We start from the raw sequence: 8,820 nt of genomic DNA on the forward strand, positions 1-8,820 counted from the left end.
TAATATCCATCAGACACAAATTCTTTTCAGAAAAAAATATTCGTGGACAAGATGAGACCTGTGTAAGACAAATAAATTGCTTTATAATGAGAAGGAACTTATTTTCATAGGTCAAGTTGAAATTCTACCTGTTGCTTCAGTTGACCTGACTTTCTGAATAGAAGCAAAAAGAAACAAAGGAATTTCCCTTTGCTCTCCCTAATATCAGGAAGTATACCAACTTTTTATTATGTTGAAATCAATAGAAACTTGCATTAAATATTTCGTTACCAAGTATCATTAGTAATGTCTTTGCCTCATTTGTACATAAGGAATAAGGATTGTGGATGCAAATTATTTAAACGAGGTTTGAACGTAAACATTCAAGTACATAATTTGAATGACAGTTCAAAATTATTGTGGGATTAGGAAGTTTAGAGTCTAAAGTTTTGTATTAAAATAAATATAATTCTGCCTTTAAATATGTAAGGTACAAATTTTAAATGAGAGAAGGGCCCGTAGAATAAAATCTCTAAGTTTGTTGACTCTCCCCAGGTCGTTAGTTCCAATATCCATTATAAAGCCTGCTTTCTATTTTTATCATCAGGGTCCTGACTCTGTGGCCAAGAGTTACTCTTACAGGCCCTCCATCAGCCCTTCTGATCTCACTCCTCCCAACCTAATCTTCAATCAATATTGCAAACTATTGAGTTCCCTTAACCCTTGCTCTCATTAAGTGAAATGCTTCCCATGTGTATGTCAAATCAAGGCAGACAATCAGAGCCTTCTCCCACTCAGTCCCATTTTATCTTTCCTGTTCTTAGCTAAGACCACCTTTCTTATTATATTTTAATACACTTACTACCGCTCTGATCCTGGGTTGATTCCTCGTTAAATCCTGACCTTCCAACTCAAGTTTCTCACCTCTCACCTCTGTTGCTGTTCACTTCTCTGAACTCTGAATGCACTTATGGTCAGTAGCCACATTACTTTTCATTCTGTATTCTACCGTCATCTTGCCCCCATAGCAGATCCTTTTCTACTTCATACCTTTAACTACCTTCTATGAACTGAAAACTACTGTCGCTATCTTTAGCTCAAACTTCTCTCCTGAACTCCAGGATTGTTTATCCAACTAAATAGACTTCCACAAGCTCCTACAAAGCATCAATCCACTTGCCAGCATCCATGCCTATCAAGTCCACCTCCCCTCCTCTCACTATCAATGACTGCTCATGCCCCTCTCTACATCCTTTCCCTATCTTTGTCCACCGGATCCCAAAGACATTGCTTTAGAAATTCTCTCTCTTCCTCCTTATCATCAATTTTTCTTTGTCTTTTGGGTTAATTCCATCAGCATACAAATATCCTGTTGTATTTCTTACCTTAAATAAAAACAAAACAAAACCGTCTCTTGATCTGACAACCCCTTCCAGTTCCTGTCTCATTTCTCTGTTCTATTGTACAAAAGAACTCTTCTACATGGTTGTGTATACTCTCTGTCTTAATTCCTTCCTTCCCATCAGGATTTTGTCCCCATGACTTCACCGCCTTGTCAAGGTCACCACTGATCTCTGCGTTACTAAGTTAGTTGACATGCTGGCAGCATTTGACACAGCTGCCACTACCTCATTTTTGAGGCACTTTCTTCACCCACAATATCCTAGTTTTCCTCATTCTTTCTTCTTGGTTTTTGTACTTATTTACTTCAGAGTTTTTTTGTGGGCTTTTTTCTTCCTGCTTCCTTCTCATCATCCCTAACCTCTCAACGATGTTTGCCTTGGAGTCCAATTCTTAGAAATCTTCTGTTCCTATCTACACTTATCCATTTTGTGGCTTTAAATACCATTTATATGTTAGTGATTCAAAGATCTCTATCTCTATCTCAGACTTCTCCTTGAACTCCAGACTTCTGTGTCCTAAAAATTTTGTCTGCTCAGAATCTCCAGTTGGATATATAAAGGCATTTCAAATCAACATAAACAAAACTGAGCTTTTGACCTTCCATTTCCGACACTCCTGAAGTTAGTCTCAGATCTCAGTTAATGGCTTCTGTAAACTACCAGTTGTTGAGGCCAAAGCCCTTGGATTTATCCTTCCTTCTATCTTTGTCTCTCACTCTATACATGTTCAATCAGGAGGTCTTTCACTACTGCAACTCTGGTCCAAGCCCACCATCATCTCTGTCCTGGATTATTCCAATACCCTGCTACCTGTTTCTGGTACCACTTCTTATACTTTTGCACAACAGCAGTTAGAGTGATCCTATTAAAATGTAAAACTAATTGTGTCAATCTGCTCAAAAACTTCCAAAGGCCTCCTACTTCACTTTTAAGAGTAAAAAGCCAAGTTCTTGCAATGCCTACAAGATCCAGCCTTCTGTTACTTCTAACATCAACTCCTAGTTATTTCCTCCATGTTCATTTGGCTCCAGTTGTATTGACCTTGGCGTCCTTGATGTTTCTCAATGTGCTATTCTGCCACCACTACCCTGAGGGAACTATTAGAATTGTCTCCTATATGGCTACCCTACATTTAGAATTTTCCCTTCTTATCTATCCTCCAAACTACTAGCAAAGTAATTTTTTATGGAAATTTAGTTGATTTACAAATTGTGTTAATTTCTGCTGTACAGCAAAGTGATTCAGTTATACATATATATACATTCATTTTTGTTTTCCATTCCATTATGGTTTATCACAGGATATTGAACATAGTTCTCTGTGCTATACAGTAGGACCTTGTTGTCTATCCATTCTGTATATATAGGTGTATATAAAGGTGCAAAGTAATTTTTAAAACTATTTAGTTCATCATGACACTTGACTCTAAAATCCCTCAATGGGTCTTTTAGCTTCAGGATAAAGTCCAGACTTCATTTGTGCTTCAACGATCTGGCCCTCACCTATCTTTCTGGCCTCATATTTTTTCATTGTCTCTCCTTACCCTTCTCCTTTTACCCTCCCCCAGCCTCCATATATTGGTCTCTACTTGCAGCATGCCATTCTTCCATGTCTTTGTATGCATGACTGTCTCTACCTAGGATGTTCTGATTGACTTACCCAACTGGTCTCTGACAACTCTCTTGTCTTCCAAGGCAAAATTGACCCATTATAATATTCTGTGATGTTCGTTACATGTATTAAATGAGATACTTGAAAATGCATAAGACAGTGTAAGGCATATTCTACTTGCTCTTTTTTTTTTTTTTTTTTTTTTTTAGGTACGTGGGCCTCTCACTGTTGTGGCCTCTCCCGTTGCGGAGCACAGGCTCCAGACGTGCAGGCTCAGTGGCCATGGCTCACAGGCCTAGCCACTCCACGGCATGTGGGATCTTCCCAGACTGGGACACGAACCCGTGTCCCTGGCATCGGCAGGCAGACTCCCAACCACTGCGCCACCAGGGAAGCCCTCAATATTTGATTATTATGATAATGAGTGACAATGATGATGGTGATGCTCTGTCTCCCAGACTGAGATTCTTAGAAAAGAATTGTTTTATTCATGTTTTATTTAGTTATGTTTTATTCATCATTACCATCCTGCACAAGACCTTCCTGACCATTGTAGGAATCCAAAATAAGTGGTTGGACTTCTTAAGATGCACAGGGAGATATGTACAAGAATGCTCAGAGAAGCTTTATTTATAATAGGAAATAATATTAATAATAAGTATAATAGGTAAAAAACCCAAGCATCCATTGAGCTGGACTAAACCACAGAAACAAACACAGGGACAAAGAATGTTGAAACTGGTGATTCAGAGTCAGCTGATGTTACCTTTTGATTCAGTTTGTCATTGAGAATTCACATAAGTTCCACAAAGTATATATTTGAGATCAACGATATATGTGTCCACAAAGCCTCTTCTCCCAGAGGTGCACCCAAAATTTATGGTTTCAGCAGCCCTCCTGTAGTGAAGAGCATAGCAGCTCAGAGGAAGCCAGAGAATGGGCCTGCTGCTTTTTTACTGATGTCTGTGTGAGAGGCCCTGACAACATGCCTGGGACCACCACTGCATCACAGTTGACTGCTTCCACATTTTGTCCTTTACTATATTATCAAGCTTACCCAAGATTTCAGTGCAGTGGGTTTGGCCATGCCCACCATATTCGTCAGTAGGAGAGAAGACAAATGAATATTGTCTTATCCATTGTGTCAGATGATGTGCAACCAGGAAAACAGAATCCACACCAGTTATTTTAAGAGAATTTAACATAGGGATTTGGTTAAACAGGTATTTGATGAATGAAGGACAAAAAAGGAACACTGAGGTAACACAGACAGGATAACTGAGGAAAGCAGCTACCACTCCATACGTGAACAAAGGGAAGAGGAGAGTGTAGGAGCTGGACGCTTTCCAGGGAGCGCTGTGGAGCTGAGGCTCAGAGCCCTAGGGAGAGGGTACTCTCCAACTGCTGCTGATAAGCCAGCACCTCAGAGGAGGGCTTCCACAGCACTGGCACTCATCCCTTGAGGAGACACTTGTTGGTGCCGGTATTTTTGATAGAGGGTAATGACACTGGTTCTGAAAGTATGGAAAAAACTGAAAACTAGAACCAAGTGCTTCTGGAACAAACTACTGCTGTTAGGTACAGTATTGTTGATGGGACAACACTGACAGGTGAGCAAACAGAAGTCTCTCCACTCCTCGTCCAATCTTCTGTTTCCCTTTGGCTTCCTCTATTGGCAGAACCTAACAGGGAGCCAGGTGACAAAGGAGGAATATGTTTGCCTAGTCCCCGCCTCATCATCACAAAGAAGAATACAGAAAGGTGGGTTTGGAGCTGAGAGACAATAGCTGAATAACTGGCACACTAAGGCAACTGTACAACATACACTGTGAAAATGCATGAGGTAGATTGATGCTTGTTTACATAGATAAAGCTCAAAATTTCTTATGTAAAAATAAGAAATATGCACAATGATATGTATAATTTGATGCCACGTATACAAAATTTTAAAAAATGCAAAGTAGTACTAAGATATTTATGTACATATTAACAAACTACCAAGAAGTCATGGGAATGATCTAAAATAACCTTAGGATAATGACTTCCTCTAATAAAAGCAAACAGGGAAAGGAGAAGAATGCAATTGGAAGGAAAAACAAAAGGAGGCCATTCTATTCATAACATCTTATTCCATAAATGGGGCAGAGGGTATATATTCTTTCATTTAATTTCTTGTACTATCACTTTATCATCTTTTCTAGTATATTTGGATTCCTTTCAAATTAGTGAGATGTTTAACTGATGAATAGGTTCCTAGCCATGAGGCATGAGTTAGGACTTAATAGTAAGGCACATATCTGCCCTCCAACTACATACCTCCTACTTCTATTTTCATATAGTCAAGAGCATATTTATACTGATGTCTCCCAGCAGGAGTAAATTATGAGCAATTGCTTTTCCGTCATGTCCAAATGACAAAGCTCTCATAATTCACTGATATGTTCTATGAATTGCTAAGATACTTAAATCTAAATTCATATATGGTCATATTGGAAGCGTGATCTGGTCAGTGAAAGATTTATATCTTGTACAGTAGGATCTACAGAACTATCATGTCCCAAATACAAACAGACACCTATTCTGGGCACCCATTCTCTCTGTTCTTAGTAATTTTTTTAGTTCATTCAGCAGCTTTGTTTCAGGCACTGTGCCATAAATTAGAAATACATCATGGTGAGTAAGCATGATTTCTTTTTTTTTTTTTTTTTTTTGCGGTACGTGGGCCTCTCACTGTTGTGGCCTCTCCCATTGCCGAGCACAGGCTCTGGACGCGCAGGCTCAGCGGCCATGGCCCACGGGCCCAGCCACTCCGCGGCACGTGGGATCCTCCCAGACCAGGACACGAACCCGCGCCCCCTGCATCGGCAGGCGGACTCTCAACCACTGTGCCACCAGGGAAGCCCAGTAAGCATGATTTCTGTCCCTGAGAAGTTCATTTCAGTGGTAAATATATCAAATGTGATACTTTTTATAACATGAAGCATTACTAGTACTTACCAATGCCATGAGGGTTGTAAGAATTAATAATAGATGTAAAGTCTTGTAGGAATAAGTTATTTTAGGCCTCACATTCTGTGCTTTAAAATCTACCATTTCTTATATTTTTAATTGTCTTAGATTTCTTTAGTTCTGGCTTTTCAATTCTAACACATGGAACCTTACCTGTAATCTTGAAGTTGCTATGGTGGACCTCCTAATTACAGATAAGAGAAAGGCAGGCTAAATGCAGGTGGGTGGGGAATGAAAGTCAAACAAAAAAGAAACCTGAAGGGTACTCTATGTAAGGTCTGATGTCCAAAACATTAGATTCCTGTCCTATCACTGGTAACCACGTGAGTGTCCTTGTAAAGTTGTCTATGAAAACCCCCATTTTAGCCTTCTGGAATTCAAATATGTTATATGTCTGTTATACCCGCCCTTCATTTATAAAGCCCTTCTGGCTCGTTAGTCATCCTGGGTAACTGCATTTAAGTTTGCACTTCTGATTCTAGAAGATATATAAACTGCCACTTTATCATAAGAAATGAGTATTGACCTTCTTTGCCTCTTTTCTCTTTGTTCATAAAAATCAGACTCTCTTAGGAAACTCATCTTCAAACAGTATAATGAAAAACTCAGTATTAGCAATCTCCTAAAATGTTTTCATTCTTTATTATTTATTTTATTAAAAAGATTGAAATTATAGTGTAAAATGACCTTAGCATAAGAATTCCTGAGTCTCCAGCTGAATTTCGAGAGTTCAACAGGAATAAGTAAAGGGTAGCATATCTTTCTAAAAATTAACATCTGGGATAAAAAAAAAAAAGAAAAGTACATGAGAGGAGCAGGGAAACAAGGGCTCACAACTCTTATAACTGAGCAAAGCTATCGTCAGTGTTGTTCGATCCATATTTATATGAGGTGTCACAAGATATTTGAGGACAGGTAAATTAATATCATGCAGTTCATCCCTATTATTTTTCCCCTTTGACTTATCATCAAGTGGCCTGGAAATTCTCTAGGAGATTGTTAAAATATCTTCTTTCCTCCTCCAAGTACTACTTCATGCCTCCAGGTCCAGTAACTCAAGAAATCCTCTTCCCAGTTGTTAGTATTTTTATTCAATACATCCAAATATCTTTTCAAGAATGCCTTTGTTAGAGGTGTCTGTGTGTGGCTAAGTGTTTGAGTGTGTGTGTGTGTGTGTGTGTGTTATGACCATATTTACTTAAGCAGGCATCAGCCCTAAGATTTTTTTAGAACATTATCATCTATGAGATACCTAAGAGAGATGGTCAGAATGGAGTTAAAGAATGTGAATGGAATTTAAGAGAGGTGAAAACAGAGAAAAAATGTCACTGGAAATCACTTATGTAGATGAATATGCTAACACCATGAGGATGGGTCAAAATGCAAAGAAGGAATAAAAAAGTAGAAAGTAGAGGTAGTGATCCTTGCAGAGTAGGCTGCAAATATATCACAGAAATTACTGGACTAGATTATATGACAGGGGCAGTGTCACAGAATGAATGGTGAAAAGATCAAAGAGAATGCATAGACCATGTCCCAGTACCTAGTGCCTGGAACATAGTATGAAATCAACAAATGCTATGTGAATGAAAGAACAAAAGACAGAGAGTGAGCGCTGAGGGAAGGAAGCTGAAGGAGCAGCTTTGCAGTACAGGTGCCCGCAGCTGGAAAGCTGTGACAGCGCATTTTAGGAAGAAGCCTGGTGAAATCCAGGCTAGGTGGAAACCAGCACCTTGTTTATTCCCTCCAGAACCACAGGAGACTCAAGAACTAACATGAAATTTTAAGGTGAGACAGAAAGACGCTTATCACAGAAACTGGACACTGACATCAGATTCGTTAGAAACTAAAGAGCTACTCCCCGACGTGTATTTCCCTAAATCAATGCCAAATGAAACTACTTGAATTGTTTGATAAAACACAGTGGTTGTGTGAAAACCACTGATGAGATATGGGTTAAAACCTTGTGATGCAATTTTGCAATTAAGTACTCTTTATTTTCCTTGGGACTGGTGTTATTTGTTTTTCATTTTTGTTTTTATTTTTAATGAGTTGAAGTATAGCTGGCAGCTCTAAGTGTGAATGAAGGGAAGAACTGTCCCTTAGAATCTGTGAGGATATTCTTTTTTTTTTTTTTTTTTTTTTTAAGTAAATTTATTTATTTATTTGGCTGTGTTGGGTCTTCCTTTCTGTGCAAGGGCTTTCTCTAGTTGCGGCGAGCGGGTGCCACTCTTCATCGTGGTGCGCGGGCCTCTCACTGTTGCGGCCTCTCTTGTTGCGGAGCGCAGGCTCAGTAGCTGTGGCTCACGGGCCCAGCTGCTCCGCGGCATGTGGGATCTTCCCAGACCAGGGCTCGAACCTGTGTCCTCTGCATTGGCAGGCAGACTCTCAACCACTGCGCCACCAGGGAAGCCCTGTGAGGATATTCTTGCTTGCATCTTTCTCAAACCAGTGGGTTTAGTTTCAGCAGTCGACTAGAAGTGAAATATCGTTACCCAAGAGTCACAGAACACATTGCAAAACCATTGCATAATGTCTAACTTCCTCAAGCGAAACCTGGCAAATCTGAAATGTTCTATATTTTATGAAGCGATAAAAGAACACAGAATTTTGATGACTATGTGATTTTGGACTATTTACATACATGTACATTCACCACCACTAAAAAAGCAGATACTCAGTGTTGAAAATAGTGTTACCATTAACAGTCATGGTGGGGCTTCCCTGGTGGCGCAGCGGTTAAGAATCCGCCTGCCAAGGCAGTGGACATGGGTTCGAGCCCGGATCCGTGATCCCACATGCTGCGGAGCAACTAAAC

Source organism: Mesoplodon bidens, assembly GCF_964165515.1.
Source record: "Mesoplodon bidens genome assembly, chromosome: 12".
Lineage (NCBI taxonomy): Eukaryota > Metazoa > Chordata > Mammalia > Artiodactyla > Ziphiidae > Mesoplodon > Mesoplodon bidens.